The 20219-nt window shown below is 37.2% G+C and overlaps 1 protein-coding gene across 6 annotated transcripts in view; it reads left to right on the plus strand.

The window, feature by feature from the left end:
• The window catches only part of LOC145689943 (uncharacterized), a 72600-nt gene that overhangs the window by 43496 nt on the left and 8885 nt on the right, over positions 1 to 20219 (plus strand). The window lies entirely within an intron of this gene.

Genomic DNA, 20219 nt, shown 5'->3' on the forward strand with positions numbered 1-20219 from the left:
TTCAGGTTGCGCATGCGCACTGAAGTTTGGCGAAAATGAGGAAAATTTGAAAAATGGGATATTTTAATTTATTTTCTTTTATCTTTTTGTCACCAAGCAGAACGCCTGGGGCCCAAAAAGTTGCGTAGTGGCCTGTTGACAACGGGTGTAAAATATTTCCTTGGTCGGTTGATATCTTCAGGTTGCGCATATGCACTGAAGTTTGGCGAAAATGAGGAAAATTTTAAAAAATGGGATATTTTAATTTATTTTTTTGTTACCAAGCAAAACGCCTGGGGTCCAAAAAATTGCGCAGTGGTCTGGTGACAACGGGTGAAATATTTCCTTGATCGGTTGATATCTTCAGGTTGCGCATGCGCACTGAAGTTTGGCGAAAATGAGGAAAATTTGAAAAATGGGATATTTTTATTTTTTTGTCACCAAATGTGAAATGAAATAAAACTGTTAACACCATATTTTTGTCGTCTCTCATTCATTATCGAAATATGTGTATTTATTATTTTTCATTTATTTCTTATTTAAATATTTAACCTAATACGCATTTTTTCTTTGTTGCAGAGAGCGATTGTTGCCGTATAGTTAGCTGAGGAAGTGAAATGAACAGAGTCCACGCGCAACAGTCGCAGTTATGTTCCGAGACAGGTAGAAGGGTAAATGGACAATTACACAGTAAAAAAGAATGACTGAGAAAACTTATAATCTTTCGTAAACGAGACGACAGGTTGACTGCCCGGTTGCTGAGTGCTTCCCGCCTACCGGATGTAGTTCTTCCCACACATCTAGATGTCCTGAAGTACGTGGAATTCAAGCGTGAAGAAAAGAAGCAGATGAGCAAGAAAGACCCGCCTCTGTCTTTCATCGCAGACGAAGTGGCCTGTCAGGTAGAGGAGGTATGGACTAAGGCATCGATTCCGACGGTGAGTCACCAGAGAGTCGTGGAACTGATTAAGAAGTATGTGCAGAAAGTACAGAAGCTGAAGAAATGTTCCTTAAGTCGAAGGAACGTCGACGCTTTCAAGAAATCGCTGGAGACATTTCTAGATGAAAATGGCAAGTTGTTCGACATTGCCGCTTGCAAATGTCAGAATTTTCCCTCTGCCAGTGCGAGAAAGGGAAGAAGGTTCCCAGACAGGAGCAAGAATTCATTGTCGACCAGAGAACAGCTCGACAGATGTTCATTGGGAGACTGGACGTCAAAGTCACCAAGGCCATTCAGAAACGATTAAGTAGGAAGGAGTAAGAAGCAGCCAGAGCAAGATCTTTCAAAAAGCGGAAGGAAGACTCCGGTCCAAGTTCCCAATTTGACACGGAAGCTGACTATTCGGATTCCAACGATGGCGTCGATTGCGCGGAGTCTGCTAGTGCTGAGACAACTGACCAATCAGTAACCTTCCATACCCGGAAATCCACAAAGCAGTCGCCCAGTACCAGTCTCAAACTCCCCACGATTGCCCAGGTGTTAGACAGATGTGGGATTGATGACAGGCCTGCCGCAGCGATTGCTTCTGCTATTCTGCACGACACAGTCCATCCGTCAGCTGAGAGTACGGTCATCAACAGAAGCAGTCAGGCGAGAGCGAGAGAACATGAGGGAGGGTTTACAAGATCCGCCTCTCCAGCTCCAACCACTGCGGTCACTCTACTTTGACGGGAGAAAGGACAAAACGATGTCTGTTGAAATGATGGCTGATGGAAATTACATCGCAGGGAAATTGTGGAGGAACACGAGACCCTAATCAGTGAACCAGGGTCTACATACTTTGGACACGTGACACCAAAATCCGGATCTGCTATAGCAATTACGAATGCAATCCTGGAATACGCAACCGTCGTGAACATGGAGTTGTCGGGACTGCAGGCGATCGGCAGCGACGGTACAGCTGTCAACACAGGAAAACGAAATGTTGTTATTCATTGCCTGGAAGTTCAGCTGGGCAAGCCATTGCAGCGGATAGTCTGTCAACTCCACTTTAATGAGCTCACTCTACGTCATCTAATCGAGTATCTAGAGGGACCTACGAGTAGCCCACGAGGGTATACGGGACCACTCGCAAAGAACCTTCATATTTGCGAGAACCTTCCTGTCCTGGAGTTCCAGCCTATCCAAGGCAGTTTTCCCGACGTCGTCCCAGACCTCATCACCGACCAGCAGTATCTACTCGACATCTGTCGGGCTGTCGCAACCGGGCAATTCCCGTAAGGGCTTGGAGGAAGAAGTCCTGGCATGTTGTCCCATTCACGATGTCCCATTGACTACTGCAAATCGAATCTTGTGGCTGTATGTGGCGAGTGAAATCCCATCTCAAAACCTGGTCATCCTGTCCACGTTCGTGGTCCGCGTGTACGCTCCAATGTGGTTAAATATCACGCGCCATTGGAAGATCACGGATGCACCAAAGAATCTATGGCATTCCATGCAGTTGTCGCAGTACCTCGATCCGGAACTGAAGAAGGTCGTTTACGACACCATGCAGAAAAACGCCTTCGCCACACATCCCGAAAACCTCCTACTGGCGATGCTGCATGACGAGAGACCTCATATTCGTACTTTGGCCAAGAAACGAATTCTGAAGCAAGAGAGACTTCTCCTGGTCCTGGCGTCTTGGTTCGCACCTTCGAAGTTCCGCCGTTGAACTTCAGCGCCAAGGATTACACAGACATGATGTTTTGGCAAGACCTCGCTGTCACCGAACCGCCACTCGTTATTGGACTGCCAGAAGATAGCCTGAATCAAGATCAACTTCAAAATCTGTGGTGGAAGGATCTACCGTGGCATACGCAAGCAGTCGAACGATGCATTCGTGTGGTGACAGAAGCTGAAACTCAAGTCTGTGGACAGGACAGGCGCGATGGTTTCATCCGGGCACGTCTTCTGAATCGGCTCGTGATGCCGAAGTTTGAAACTAAGAAAGACTTTCGCCCCTGTTAATCATTACCGGTAATTAATTAATGAATAATTAGCTAATTGCTTCTTAACTTACTCTTACAAACAATACATGAATGTTGCTAACAGAACTTCAGTGCACGAATTGGGCTTAATGGAATAATATCATTTATTGGTAAAGCAAAAAAGGATGTTACTTCAGTGCGCATGCGCAACCTGAAATATCAACTGATCAAGGAAATATTTTACACCCGTTGTCAACTTTTTGGACCCCAGGCGTTTTGCTTGGTGACAAAAAAAAATAAAAAATAAATTAACATATCCTATATTTTAAATTTTCCTCATTTTCGCCAAACTTCAGTGCGCATGCGCTACCTGAAGATATCAACCGATCAAAGAAATATTTTACACTCGTTGTCAACAGGCCACTACGCAAGTTTTTGGACCCCAGGCGTTTTGCTTGGTGACAAAAAAAATAAAAGAAAAGAAAATATCCTATTTTTTGAAATTTCCCTCATTTTCGCCAAACTTCAGTGCGCATGCGCAACCTGAAGATATCAACCGATCAAGGAAATATTTTACTCCCGTTGACACCAGGCCACTACTCAACTTTTTGGACCCCAGGCGTTTTGCTTGGCGAAAAAAGTTTTTTTCGCTCCACCCTAATACACACACACAAACTTGGTTGCGAATGCCAAATCCAATTTAGTAGAAATGACACACATGCGCAGAAACATCTACATTTCCGATTTGATACGCCCTTTGAACCGATTTGGAAAAAACTAGACATAAGGGAGTTTTCGGACATGCTGATCACGAATATCATATTTATTTCTACCTGGGTCTTATAGTTTATATGGGATACGCCCTTTCTATTACAATTTTAACCGATTTGGATAAAACTAGACATGGGAGTTTTCAGACATGCTGATCACGAATATCATATTTATTTCTACATGGGTCTTATAGTTTATGTGGGATACGCCCTTTCTATGACAATTTTAACCAATTTGGATGAAACTCGGCATATGGGGGTTTTCGGACATGCTGATCACGAATACCATTTCTATTTTTACCTGGGTCTTATAGTTTATGTGGGATACGCCCTTTGTATGACACTTAAAACCCAATCATTCGTAAACGAAGCAACATATTTTGGTGTTTCCACATTTAGTAATTGGTCACCAGCAACTACATGTTCCAAAAATACTGACCATCGAGATCAAAGGTCAAACTCGAAAACGGAGCCACATATTGAGGTGCTGTTTCCACAGTTGGCAATAGGTCATCAGGTACTACATGTCGCAAAATTAGTGGCCATCGAGGTCAAAGTACTTAAAACCTAATAACTCGAAAACGGAGCCAGAACATAGCAGAGGTGTACTCGTTCCAACCCCTATTTTAACATAAGAGAAATAGCAAAGACTACCAACATAGTAAGGGGTACCCTTCAATTAACATAGCACTATGTAACATAGCAGGGGTGTACTCGTTCCTACCCCTATTTTAACAGCAGACAATGAGCACATTATAGCAAAGGTTACAATCAAACACCCTGAACATTTTACCATGGCAGGTAATACGTAAGACTACGTAACATAGCAGGGATGTATTCGTTTCTAACCCTTTAATTAACATAGCAGAAATTACATAAGACTATGCAACATAGCAGGATTGTACTCGTTCCAACCCATATTTTAACATAACAAAAATAACAGACAATGAGCAGAAGTAGCAAGCAAAGATTACGAGTGCAAATAGTTTAAACTCCTCCTTTTGGTTTGTTAAACGTCAACACTGTATGCAACATTGCAGAGTTAATAAAAGAGTGTACAATATTCAGTGGTGCCCACCCCCCCTTATGTCCATGACGCACCCCCCCGCAATTGTCTATCCATAGGTATTCCATGAAAAAAAAACTTTTCGATTAATTTTACCCCCCCGTCAAACATATTTATATAGATTTTTAACCCCCCCCAAATATTTCAATGACGCAGTTTGCGTCATAGCCCCCCCTTGTGGGCACCCCTGCAATATTTTTCGACCCCTATTCTAACATAGCAGATGTCTTATACTACTTAAATAAACGAAGGAATATATTTGAGTCGTCTCTATTCAATTTTATGCGAAATGAGAAATGCCATTTTTCTAGACCATGTTCTAATATTTAAACAAACGAAGGGGTGAATTTGTTTGACCTATTCAATTTTGCAGCAAGAGAAATGTCATTATAACTAACTGCGTATTTTAAACCATTTTGCACTATTTAAATAAACAATCGGATAAATTTATAATAATCAGAAAGGAGCATTTAACTGGCTCAGAAGTTCAATACTATTTTGTTCTGTTTAAACAAACGACGGTCTCTTGAGTGAGCTTTCCAATTTTGTAGCAAGAAGAAAAAAGCGAAGAAGGACCATTTTTTAACTAACTCAGAATTTCATTTCATTTTGTAATACTCAAATTTAGATGGAGTATTTAGTTTTGTACGAACGCGAAAAAAGGAAAGAAGGTCCATTTTAACTAGTTCAATATTTCTGTACAATTTTGTACTACCCAAGTAAACGAAATTTTATTTTTGTACCAATCAGAAGAAAATCAAAGAAGTTCCATTTTAACTAGATTAGCATTTTATACTTTTTTGTACCATTAAAAAAAACAGAATAATTTGATTATTCTAAGTTTTTGTACTCATTCGAAGAAAAGCGAAGAAGAACCATTTTATGCCTTTTTTGCCATTTAGGGAGAGGAATAAATAAATGTGGGTGTCCTTATTCCTTTTGTACCAACGAGAACCATTTATAACAGGCTTAGATTTTTATGCCTTTTTGTAATATTTGTACCAAACAGAAAAAAGCTACACAAATAAACAAAGGAATAAATTTGTAATAACCACAAAAAGCGAAGAAAGACCATTTTACTGACTAAGCGTGATATTCCATTTGAGCTACTTGAAGCAACACATTTGAGTGGCCTATTGAATTTTGTACCAACGAGATATCTCATTAGTAACTAGCTCAGAACTTCCAGGCCATGTTTTACTATTTAAACGAAGGGATAAATTTGAGAGAGCGAACATGGACTCAGAATTTTATATCATTTTGTAATACTCAAATAAACGAAAAAATATATTTGGATGGATTATTCAGTTTTGTAGCAAGCAGGAAAAGAAAAGAATTAACATTTTTTACTAACCAAATAAACCAAGGAATAAAGTTAGGTGGCCTATTTACTTTTGTACCAACCACGAAAAAAAACGAAGAAGTTCCATTTTTACTAGCTCAATATTTCTGTACCATTTTAACTAGCTCAAAGAAACGAAAGAATAAATTTGAGTGGCTTAAGCAAAGAATTGCAATGTTAACTAGCTCAGCATTTTGTACCTTTTGTGCTATTCAAATAAACGAAGGGTTAAATTTGAGTGACCTATTCAATTTTGTACCAAGCAGAAAAAATTGAAGAATGAATAAGTTTTGTTGCATTCTTGTGTATTAACATTTAAAAAATGGAGGTCTATTTTAAATAGCTCAGTATTTATGTACATTTTGTACTACTGAAACAAACGAAGGAATAAGTTTCTACTAACGAGGAGAAACGAAGAAAGACCATTTTTAACTAAGTCAGAATTTTATATTATTTTGTAGTAATCAAATAAATGAAGGAATAAATTTGTGTGACCTATTCAGTTTTGTAGGAAGCAAAAAAAGCTCCTTTTAGTTTTGTACCAACCACGATGGTCCATTGTAACAAGCTCAATATTTCTATACCATTTTTTGCTACTGAAATAAATTTGTGTGGTCTATTTTATTTTTGTAACAATCAGAAGAAAAGTAAAGAAGGTACATTTTAACTAGTTCAGAATTTTATAATTTTCTGAGGGATTCAAATACACGAGTGGTTCATTTAGTTGTGGTGCTACATTTTGTATATTTTTGTGTCACCCAGAGAAAGAGCCACTTTAAAGTAGCATTGCTAAGTACATTTTAATTGCATCTACTGTCACTAAGTAAGGCTCATAGTTATATGGGTATTGACGTGTGGTTAGCGAATAAGGTCTTACATTTAGTATAGGTTTACAAAATACTAACGGCGACGCTAAAGTCCAAAGTTTCGCGGTCACTAACTAAAAATTTGAACATAAGATTCCCTTGGTTACAGAAGAGAGTTGCGGCATAATTCAATTATAACTTTGTTCTGTAGAAGATACTCCATAGCAATTGGTGTTATTAAGGGATGAAGACGTACTAAAGGAAACTGATGAAGGACGACGGATCGTGACAATAATAGAAAAGAAGAAACTGCATGCTTGGCCATTTTGAATGACAGTGCTGATAGAGGAAAGCCAGAAGAAGAAGAGACCATGTCAAAGTAAGAATCAGCTCATCAAAGAAAAGTTTTAGAAGTTCCATGTTCCACACCATCTATGAAGAGTGCTTTATTATTCTTTCTGTTGCTGCAGATATTGAAGATTCTCAATATAAACGCACTTTAAATAAAATGAAAAAAAGGAACATTAAGAATGAGTTACGTAACATTTGTATCGCTAGTATAGTGAGGGTCCTAAGGTACTGCCTATTGAGCGCAAAGTTTTTTATATAACACAAGGCACGTTACCAGTTTGGAAGGCAATCGGCTAATAACATTATATTTAGTGTAATTTTAGTGTAGTGTAAGTATATCAAAATTTATTCCTTCGTTTATTTTAGTAGTACAAAATGTACATAATTGTTAATGCAAAAGTAAAGAAGCCAACAAAATTTATTCATTCTTCATTTTTTTCTACTTGGTACAGAATTGAATAAATCACTCATTATTAACCCTTCGTTTATTTGAATAGCAAAAAATGTACAAAATGCTGAGCTAGTTAGCATTGACCTTGTTTGCTTAACCCACTCAAATTTATGCTTTCCTTTGTTTGAGTTAGTTAAAATGGTAGAGAAATATGGAGCTAGTTAAAATGTACCTCTTCTTTTTTTTCGTGGTTGGTACAAAACTAAATAGGTCACCCAAATTTATTTCTTCGTTTATTTGATTAGAACAAAATGTTAATTCTTTCCTTTTTCTGCTTGCTACAAAACTCAATAGGCCACACTAATTTATTCGTTCGTTTACTTGAGTATTAAAAAATGATATAAAATTTTGAGTTAGTTAAAATGAAACTTCTTTGCTTTTTCTGGTCAGTACAAATTTATTTATTTATTTATATAGTACAGAAAGGTATAGGCATTCTGAGCTAGTTAAAATGGCATTTCTCATTGGTACAAAATTGAATAGCACACTCAATTTATCCCCTTGTTTACTTAAATAGTACATGATTTAAAATACTTAGCTAGTTAAAATGACATTTCTTGATGGTACAAAATTGAATAGGTCACTCAAATTTATCCCTTCGTTCACTTCTGGTGCTTGGGGTCCTGGGTTCGATCCCAGCCCCCGCCAAGTGAACTTTGTGGTGGACAAACACCGTGTGCGTGGGTTTTCTCGGGGTTCTTCCGTTTCCTCCCACTTTCTTCATTCCACCATTTCATCCATTACTCATCATCACCGTCTCCTTTAGCCTAACCGGCATAACCGTGGGACGTAAAATTCAAAGATTTCATCGTATTTTTTATCCCTTCGTTTGTTTAAATAGTACAAGATGGTCTAGAAATTCGAAGCTAGTTTAAAAGGCATTTCTCGTAGGTACAAAATTGATTTGATCACCCAAATATGTAGCTTCATTTTGTTTGAGTAGCACAAAAACTTATAACATGCTGAGCTAGTTAAAATGATCTTTCTTCGCTTGTTATTCCTTTATTTCTGTAGCACAAAAATTATCAGTTAGTTAAATGGTATTTCTTTGCTTTTTATGTTTGGTACAAATTTTTCCCTTCGTTTTTGTAAATATTACAGAACGGTATAAAATTCGAAGCCACTTAAAAATTATCCTTCTTCGCTTTTTTCTCGTTGGTACAAAAGGAAATAGGACACCCCAATAAATTTATTGATTTTTTTAAATTGCACAAAAAGGTATAAAATACTTATCCTTCTTCACCTTTTCTGGTTAGTACAAATTTATTTTTGTTTACTTGATTAGTACAAAATGTTATTTCCTTCCTTTTTTCTGCTTGGTACAAAACTAAATACTCCATCCAAATTTATTTCTTCATATATTTGAGTATTACAAAATGATATAAAATTATAAGTTAGTGAAAAGTGATTCTTCTTTGATTCTCTTTGGATGGGTACAAAAAGAAACAGACTACTCAAGTTATTCTCAGTATTTTTAAATGGTACAAAAAGGTATAATATGCTGAGCTAGTTAAGATGGCTCTTCTTTCGTTTTCTTCTGATTGGTACAAAAATAAAATAGATTACCCAAATGCATTCCTTCGTTTATTTGAGTAGTACAAAATTGTACAGAAATATTGAGCCAGTTAAATGGACCTTCTTCACTTTTTTCCGGTTCGTACTCCATTCAAATTTATTTCTTCGTTTATTTTATTGCAAAATGATATGAAATTCTGAGTTATTTAAAAAGTGGTTTTTCTTCTTGCTACAAAATTGAAAAGCTCACACAAAGGTCTTCCCTTTGTTTGTTGAAATAGTACAAAGGGGTCCTTTTTTCTCTATTTCTGATTAGTTGAAATACTGCATCCAAATTCATTTTTTCGTTTTATTTGAATAACCCGAAAAGGTACAGAAATTCTGAGGTAATTAAAGAGGTATTTTTAAAAAATTTGGTTCGTTAATACAAAAGTTAAGCCACGAAAATTGTTACTTCCTCACTTTTTCTACTTGGTACAAAATTGGATAAGTTACACAAACTTATCCGTTGCTCCGTTTACGAGTTATTCTGGTTTAAATATTTGACCTTTGACTTCCATGGTAAGTACTTTTGGGACATGAAGTAGTTGCTGACCTATTACTAAATGTGGAAACAGCACATCAATACATTGCTCCGTTTACGTGTTTTTCTGGTTTAAATATTTGACCTTTCACCTTGTGGTCAGTACTTTTCGGACATGTAGTAGTTGATGACCTATTACTAAGTGTGGAAAGAGCACCTCAATATGTTGCTCCGTTTTCGGGCTATTCGGATTTAAACTTTTGACGTCAATGGTCAGTACTTTTGTTACATGAAGTAGTTGGTGACCTATTAATGAGTGTGGAAACAGCACCTCAATATGCTGCTTCGTTTACGAGTTATTCGACCTTTGACCTCGTTGGTCAGTGCTTTTGGAACTTGTAGTAGTTGATGACATATTACTACATCTGGAAACATCATCTCAATATGTGACTCCGTTTACGAGTTATTCTGGTTTTGACCACGATGCACAGTAATTTTGGGACATGCAGTAATTTACGAATATTATGTTACACAGGCTTAATAAAAAGGAACGAATAGTCTTTGCTATGTTACATAGTCTTATGTAGTTTCTGCTATGTTAAAAAAGGGGTTGAAAAAGTGTTCATAAAAGAGAACGAATACACCCCCTAAAATGGGATCATAAAAGGGAACGAAGCGTTATGTTAAAATAGGGTTTGGAAAATAAACCATACTCTTTTATTAGCTCTGCTATGTTCGTAGTCATGTAATTTCCGCTATGTTAGAATAGGGGTTGAAAAATACTGTACACTCTTTTATTAACTCTGCAATGTTACATACAGTGTTGACGTTTGACAAACCAAAAGGAGGAGTTTCAACTATTTGCACTCGTAATCTTTGCTTGCTATTTCTGCTCATTGTCTTTTATTTCTATTATGTTAAAATAGGGGTTGGAACGAGTACAGCCCTGCTATGTTACATAGTCTTATGTAATTTCTGCTATGTTAATTAAAGGGTTGTAAACGAATACATCCCTGCTATGTTACGTAGTCTTACGTATTACCTGTCATGGTAAAATGTTTAGGGTGTTCAGTTGTAATCTTTGCTATGTGCTCATTGTCTGCTATTAAAATAGGCGTTGGAACGAATACACCCCTGGTATGTTACGCAGCCTTATGTATTATCTGCTATGTTCTGGCTCCGTTTTCGAGTTATTAGGTTTTAGTATTTTGACCTTTGACCTTGATGGCCACTAATTTTGGAACATGTAGTACCTGATGACCTATTACTAAATGTGGAAACAGCACCTCAGTATGTGACTCCGTTTTCGAGTTCTGCTTTTGACCTCGATGGTCGGTGTTTTTGGGTCATGTGGTAGTTGATGATCAATTACTAAATGTGGAAACAGCACCTCAATATGTGGCTCCGTTTTCGAGTTTGACCTTTGACCTCGATGGACAGTATTTTTGGAACATGTAGTTGCTGGTGACCAATTGTTAAATGTGGAAACAAATCTCAATATTTTGCTTCTTTTACGAGTGATTGGGTTTTAAGTGTCATACAAAGGGCGTATCTCATAAACTATAAGACCCAGGTAAAAATAAATATAATATTCGTAATCAGCATGTTCGAAAACCGCTATATACCGAATTTCATCCAAATTGGTTCAAAGGGCGTATCCAACATAAACAATAAGACCCAGGTAAAATAAGTGTGGTATTCGTAATCAGCATGTCCGAAAACCCTCATATGCCGAGTTTTATCCAAATCGGTTAAAATTGTCATAGAAAGGGCGTATACCACATAAAATATAAGTCCTAGGTAGAAATAAATATATTCGTAATCAGCATGTCCGAAAACCCCTGTATACCGAGTTTCATCCAAATCGGTTCAAAGGGCGTATCAAATCGGAAATGTAAATGTTTCTGCGCATGCGTGTTATTTCTCCCAAATTGGATTTGGCATACGCAACCAAGTTTGTGTGTGTGTGTGTATGTGTGTTTAATCATAGGGGATGGAAAATATGCTCATAAAAGAGAACGAGTCCACCCCTAGAAATTGCTCATAAAAGGGAACAAATATATCCCTGCTGTTTCGTATTATCTGCTCTGGAGGTCGTAAAGGACTGTGGGTGGACGGTTCGGGGGGTTCGAGTACATCCCTGCTACGTTACGTAGTCTTATGTATTATCTGCTCTGCTATGTATTCGTAGTCTCTGCTATGGTAAATTTTCAAATAGGGTTTGAAAAAGTGATCATAAAAGGGAACGAGTTCACCCCTAAAAATGCTCATAAAAGGAAACGAATACATCCCTGCTGTTTCGTATTATCTGCTCTGCTGTGTGTTCGTACTTTCTTCTATGTTAAAATAAGGGTTGGAAAATAAGCCATACTCTTTTGCTAGTTCTGCTATGTTTAAATAGGGGTGGAACGAATATAGCTTTACTTATGTGTTCGTAGTCTTATGTACACCCTCGTTGCTATGTTACATAGGTATTCATTGTCTTAAAATAGGGGTTGAAAATAAAATGCTGATAAATGAGAATGAATACACCCCCTGCTATGTTACGTAGTCTTATGTATTCTCTGCTCTGGTATGTGTTCTTAGTCTTATGTAATCTATGCTATGTTCAATTAGGGGTTGAAAAATATGCTCATAAAATTGAACGAGTACACTCCCTTAAAAAGTGCTCATAAAAGGGAGTGAATACACCCCTTCTATGTTTCGTATTATCTGCTCTGCTGTGTGTTCGTAGTCTTATGTAATTTCTGCTATGTTAAAATAGGGGTTGGAAAATATGCTCATAAAAGAGAACGAGTACACCCTTAAAATGTGCTCATAAAAGGGAATGAATCTTATGTATTTTCTGCTCTGCTGTATGTTCGTATTCTCTGCTAAGAGGCTGTAAAAGTGATCATAAAAGGGAACGAGTCCACCCCTAAAAAGTGCTCATAAAAGAGAACGAGTACACCCCTAAAAAGTGCTCATAAAAGAGAACGAGTACATCCCCTAAAAAGTGCTCATAAAAGGGAACAAATACACCCCTAAAATGGAGGTCGTAAAAGACCGTTCAAGGTGTTCGATTTCCCAGGGGCTCCTGAGTTGGCCTCTCATGGTCTAATCTGGTCCAGGTCGATCCATTTTCTACTACTGCCATATTATGCCATAATGGCAGAAAAGAATTCTTTACTAGACGCAGTTATAACGGCCTTAGGATGTTTGGACTAGGAGCCAATGTGTCGTTCTTCTTTCTGATCGATACATTCCGACCCATCCTAGAAATTAACGTTTCCATTTATTAACTACTGCCCTAATTCGTGATTTCTCACATTTTGTGAAAGAAACTAATCACTTCCATATATCACTTGGATTCGTAAGGACAATTCTCGAATTTCTACACCTGCCTTATACCCAAGAAAAATTTATAGACGGTATTACATATGGCACGGCTTTGCGGACACCATTTATAGTCATATAGTATTGATATAAATACTAGATCAACCCAGGGACGGATTCAAAACAAACTTGTGGGGTGGGTTCGGTGTATTGTAATACTGCTATTGAGAGATACTTGTAAGAGCTCCAAACTCAGGGATAGGTTTTATTTATATATAAAACAAGAAAATTTCCCGTTCTGGGGATGGAATCGATTGCCCCTGGATCAACCCAGAACCAGTTGCTGAATGATTTAAATGTAGTTCTGATTATGAATGTTATATGAGCAATGGTGGAAAAAAGTTAGGAATTATCAACTATGTAAGTTATGAAAAGACATGTATTTTTTGAGTTTAATGTCCCGTGACTATGCTTTTTAGGCTAAGGGTAGGAACATGCCGAAGATACCTCGCGATGAAGGTCGAGGTTTAAGTAGCGGTCGCTATTTCGATGTCTAGGTCGCGATGGATGAAGGGCGCACGTAGCGAGGAGGTCGCAACCTCGCTGCTAAGTTCTCACAAGTAAAAGTTCTCTCCCAAGAATCTGGAATCCGAAAACTGCGCATATATTTAGATAGAGGAGAGCCACGAGGAAATACTGGTGAAATATGCCCGGCCGACAGCAAAGGGTACATCCAATATGGCCGCCCGAAGGTCATGTTAATCGACTTTTGCAAGCAACCTCTCATCTACTTCCCATGGGCAGATTGACTTAATGTTTTGCACATTAATATATGTATGAACACTACACATCTATTGATTTAAAATTTAGCGGAATTGACGTATTGAACCCAATATGAAGCGCCACTTGCGTCTCTGGCATGTAAAATTTGGGGGGACATCAAAGAAAGTGATTTAAATGGTAGTACCTAGCCCAACCTACTTATTATCTTCGATTTCATTTGTCACCTTTCTGCTTAACTTCACGGACCCCCTAAGGTATATCAAGGACTGTTATAATCGTTTCACAGCCTGAATATTATATTCGAAATAAATATAGTTATTATTTATATGTTATTCTATCGTTAGTAAACAAATTAAATTAAAATAAAATATTGAATAATTTGTACTACAAAATATTTTCGGGGGGGACGCGTCCCCTCGCCAGAGATGCTCATGTGAAGCGCTTCTATATGCATTGATGTCTGCCGCTATTTGGCTTTCGAATTTTACTTCTTCTTCTAAATCTTATCGCAGTTACCTGTGGTTGGCTTTTCGGATCGCTGCTCTACAAATATTTCAATTCTGTGCCATATCCACCGTGACAGCACTCTGCCGCATATCTTCCTTTACACAATCTTGCCACGTCTTCTCCGAGCATATATTCCCGATTGTTGCGAGAGTACATGTAAGACCTACTACGTACACTGAAAACAGTTTCTACTTTGTTTCCTGTATCTACACCATTTGGTCTAATACTTATTTTTATACGCTACAAGTTATACCGTCAAATTTTGGTGAAATATATGGCACTCTGACGCCACAATTTCACAAAACATATGCCGTAATTTCATCAGTATAATTGCATGACTTCAACAGAAACATTCCATTAATGATAAATGGACCAATACATTGTTTGCTGTAACAATGTACAGAATAATTCATTATGTAACAAAAAATATGTTTTTGGTTTGTGCCGGGTTCAAATATAGGACCCTTGGATCGTAAATCACGATTTACCTGTGTAGCCACGGTGCCAGTGTTCTCAAGGGCGATTTTTGTGATATATAGTTTGCAAATTTTAAGACGCGTATTCTAGGACGTTTGTGGCTAGTACGTTCTAGACCTTCCCAAATGAACAGTATGTTTGCGTATAACACTTCAAACAGATAACACAGGCACTGGCAACATTTTTAACTTTCTGGCATTTCACCTGCAAAATCTGTTCGAGTGAATTGTAGGTGATTTTCATGCGAAACCACCTGAACTGTTTACGCTGTTATTTTATATGCGTATTTCGCGGCTATATTGGATACACGATGTAGAAATTGCGATCCATTTGTATTATTATCCTCACCTACTAGTGGTAGTCGAACTTCACACCAAATTTAGTTTTTGCAGTACGAGCTGTTTGGTTCAGGATTTTGTTCGACCATATTGGTTTTCAGATAGCGATATTTTGAACCGTTTAATGCTTTTCGTACACATCTAGTGATACCGTGCTTCCAGAGTACAATTCGTTTTCCAGACACGAGTCGTTGACATTGGCATTTTGATCGACCGTATCGGTTCAATACGTCAAAGTCCGCTAAATTGCAAACCAATAGATGTGTAGTGTTCATACATATATCAATGTGCAAAATATTAAGTCAATCTGCCCATGGGAAGTGGATGAGAGGTTGCTTGCAAAATTCGATCGGCATGATCTTCGGGCAGCCATATTGGATTTATCCTTTGCTGTCGGTCCGGCATATTTCACCAGTATTCCTTCGTGGCCCTCCCTTATCTAAATATATGCGCAGTTTCCGGATCCCCGATTCTTGGGAGAGAACCCTTACTTCGCAGTTTAAGGAGAAACATTGGTGTGAAGCAAGTGAAATTATTCCGTCAGTGCATAACAATCACTGCAAAGCCACATTTTGAAATTGAAAGGACCAGTTTATAAATAGAGATGGACGTGAGACGAGATATGAGAAATACCAAAGTCTCGTCTCTTGTTTCACAAAACTATTTGAGTCTTATCTCTTGTTCATCTCTATCAGTATTCTAAATCAAAGACCACCTTTTATTGAATTTTCTGTGAAGAAAATTCTTTCCTTCAGCACTCAGGGGAGAAATCGTTTCCCAGTAAAATTTAATAAATAAATAAACAAATCAGGTATGTCTTCAGGTTTCGAAGTGGATGAGGTTGTAACTGCAGCAAATGAAGTTTCGTCACTGCAATTTCATTATTAGACGTTTCCTCCCTATGGATACGTGCCTGTCTTTTCAGGTATTTCTTTAGTTTATATCAATAACCAATTTAGAAAAACAAACTTTTTTGTGGATCTCAGAATGGGGGGGGGGGGTTAAGCATAGATATGATGAACTGTAGCGTTTTTTTCTTTAAAAAAATTCAGTTTACTGACTTAAGCCCGAAAGCCCCCTCCCTGTGACTGCCACTGCCTTATATAATACTAAGCTACAGTAAAATTCTCAAATAACTTATCTGACATTCCCATTTCAGTTGCTATTTTCTTCCATTCTCTATTTAAAACGTGTCTATTATGATGATTGTGTTTCTTATCCATATTGCTGGAACATTCCTCATTAGTGCTATTAATATGTCTTTCATAGTGAAATATGATAGTGCAGGAAAAGCTATAAAGCAGACACATACACAATACTCTACAAACGAAATTCTAAACAAATGAAGAATTTATTCCATGTAACGCTTCAGGGAGAGCCAATGAGAACAAGAGCCACATCAATGCTTCCGCCGAACTTCGATGTAAAAGCAAACTCAGTTGTTCATTATCGCGGCCACTAATTCACCCTAGCGGTCGACCTCTAGGTAGCGTACATCTGCGGCTTGCGCTTACTTATTTGAATACATGGGTTTGTGCCAGTATCGAGTGTGCGACCGCGACTTAAACCTCGACATCGATCGCGAGATATCTTCGGCATGTCCCTACCATAAGGAAACGATGGCTAAAGCAAGTGATCATGGAAGAATTTGAGGGATGAGAAGGTGGAAGGAAACGAATAGCCCGACAAAACCCACGAACACGATGTTGTCCACCACAAATTTACTTGGCCGGGGAAATGTAGTTACGAAACGATACCATAATATAAGCATTAGATGCAAGGAACAGAAATAAATAGGTATATATATATATATATATATATATATATATATATATATATATATTAGGGTGGGCCGAAAAAACTTTTTATCTTTTTTTAGTCGCTATAGCGCGGAAAAGTTGCCTTTGGTACTGATTAGGAAAATTAAGAAAAAAAATTGAAATCGGTTTACTTCTTCTGTTCGCGCATCGTAGTTAAAGTTTACCCAAAATGACGAAAATCTTGTGATTTTTAATTTCTTTTGTCTGATAATAAGTAATATTTAATCGATCCCATGATTTATTTTTGTTAATATATATTGTAGTAAAGTATAAAAATAATTAGTGTGTTGTTTTGTTTTATGATTTCCAATTGCACAACTTTACTGAAAACTATTTTTTACAAAGAAAGAAATACTTTTTCATACTTTATGTCTGGGGTAATTTTGCACATATGAGTTAAATGATTTGTTTAAAAAACAAGCAGATTGACAGGAAAATATTTCACCCCAGTCTGGCAATTTACTAGATTTAATCCCACTTCCCCTCCCCTTCTGCAAGATAGCATGACTTTGAGAGTTTTCGAGCATTGTTGTTGAATGTTGAACGCTGCAAGTTTTGACACGCATTCCGTGTCCGTCACGTCCTCGTCATTTCCTCACTTAGTGATTAAGTGTGGCATTGTGACGAATAATAAAGGCAAGACAGGCAAAAACTAAAGGAAAGACAATCAGGAACTTCATACCACCCAAACTCAATTTTTGTGCTAAAGATTATACTGAAATGATTGACTGGTCGACCTGCAAAGTATCTTGTTCTCCATTGTTGCGTCGAATCAAAGATGATGGAATCAGACTCCTTATACCGACTGGCATGGTACCCGATTGGGAAGTTGTAAGAGGATTCCCTTGCCACAAAAGCTGTCGAGAGACATGTAAAACTGGTATCAGAAGCAGCTGGCAAAGTATGTGGTGCTCAGTCAAGAGATGGATATATCAGGGCAACTCTGGAATCCAGAGCTATTATGCCACACTTCAGCCAAAGATCCCATTTCAAAGTGAATCTTCATTGCTAAAACAAGTGAAAAAAATGCACAAAAATCAAGGATTAACTAAAAAATATGTAAAACGCACGTGCATTGGATGGTTGGTTGGGAAGGGTGTGGGTGGAAGTCGAACTGCAGCCACCTCCTCATGGTGACATCTGGGTCATTCCCGTTTACGAATGGGCGAAGAGCTGCAGATGAAACTATTTAAATTTTAAGTACAATTTTTAAAAATAAAAAAAAGTTGCATGAACGTTTTTATAATGTTCATTTTGCTTTTTAAACCAGTCATTTTCCTGAAATAATCCAAACTGTTATACAAATAAAAAATGTTATTTTTTGGAAAATAATTTTCAGTTATAAATTTAAAAAAAATACAATAAATATTTTTTAAAGTTTAATACAATTTATATTACAGAAAATAAATCATGGAGTCGATTAACTATTATTTATTTATAAGTCAAAAGAAATTAAAAATCATAAGATTTTCGTCATTTTTGGTAAACTTTAACTGCGAACAAAAGATGTTAACCGATTTGAAATTTTTTTCGTAATTTTTTAAATCAGCCCGAAAGGCAACTTTTCAGCGCTATAGCGACCAAAAATAAATAAATAAAATAAAATAAAATAAATGTATTTTTTTTCGGCCCACCCTAATACATATATATATCGAATTCCGTAACACTCTGAAGGAAGATCTGCGGAACTTAGCCATAATTCAAATTTGGCTTAAAATGCGGAATTGAAAAAAGATACCAGCTCAGTACTGATATTGAATTCAGAGAATTGGTGGTTGATGTTCGCTTGATAATAACAATATTGTAGTCAATGTCTATTATAAAATGAATATGAACAAATTTAAATATTACATGAACTGGTAAGAAATGGGAGAGAAGTGAAACAATAAGTATATTAAATGCGGAAACTGCATATTGCCACTTCTGGTGTAACATTTTAACCCGGCAATTATTACCGAAGAACGTAGGAATCAACGAAAAATGATTGAGGGCATTGTATAAATGCGATAGTTGTTTAATAAAAAAGCGAAGTCCGAAATGATTGGAGTCAATGCTTTTGTGACACGCTACAACAACGAGATCGCTACACTGGAGTATGTTAAATGATGTTGCGGTTGACAACAGGGAAAAATTTTCCGTATCGTGGATAATAAAATTAACATCAATCAACCATGGACTTGACACATTTTTGGCATGAGGACAATGCGCCTGATGAATGGAGTACTAATTGGGCAGCGTTAATAAGTAGAGTTTGGGGTAGACCGAAACTATAAGAATATATTAACTATATACATAATTGAAATCGTAACTGGATTTGTTTATCACAGAATAGAATACAATTTTCTGTGCTGGTTTTGCGATGATGGTCTATTGGGTGTTTTAATCTTTGAATTAATATGAAATCCGCTGGGAGATCCAGGGATGAATATAAAATGTACGTTTGAAAGGAAAATGAAATGAAATCTTTAAGTTTAACGTCCCACGTTATGCCGGTTAGGCTAAAGAAGACGGTAATAATGCGAAATGAGTGAAATGGTGGAATGAAGAAAGTGGGAGGAAACGGGAGAACCCCGAGAAAATCCACGAGCACAGTGGTTGTCCACCACAAAGTCCACACGGCGCGAGCTGGGATCGAACCAGGGACCCCAAGCACCGGATGTGAACGCTCTACCACTGTGCCACCGCAACCCCACGTTTGAAAGGGAGTTCAATAGATAATTATAGTAACTTGATGTGGAATTAATGAACAAGAGGGTAAGCAGACAACGTGTGCTCGCAGCTGCACTAGGGAAAAATGGAATGGTATGTAGGTAGTGGGAAAAATGATAATAAAATTTAGGAAAATTAAATAGCGCAACGTTTGAGAGAAGTTAGTTAGCTTGTACTGGTCAGAGTAAATCTCTTCGTTATCGCCTCAGTTTGAGGCGTTTAATTGAAGCCTTATTAAGCTATAAAGTATTGAAACCATAATATTTATTTGTGAGTATTATAGACAATATTTATTTATTAGTATTATTTTCTCATTTATGAGCTATGATTGCCAGTTTATAGGTTAAAATGTAAGTGTCGATGGCTTCTCTCGAAGCTTAGCAAAGGTTACTAGTGTATCACAGATAACATTTTGAGCAACTTAACTAATCCTGTGATACGAGGTAAATTAAAATTTTTGTTGCAGGAATATACGACATCCAGTAAGGTTTCAAATTAAGGTATTATACATTCAATGTATATTTCCCATTATACGGGACCATTCTATGAAAAATAAT

Source organism: Thermobia domestica, chromosome 7 (assembly GCF_964235325.1).
Source record: "Thermobia domestica chromosome 7, izTheDome1.hap1.1, whole genome shotgun sequence".
Classification (NCBI taxonomy): domain Eukaryota; kingdom Metazoa; phylum Arthropoda; class Insecta; order Zygentoma; family Lepismatidae; genus Thermobia; species Thermobia domestica.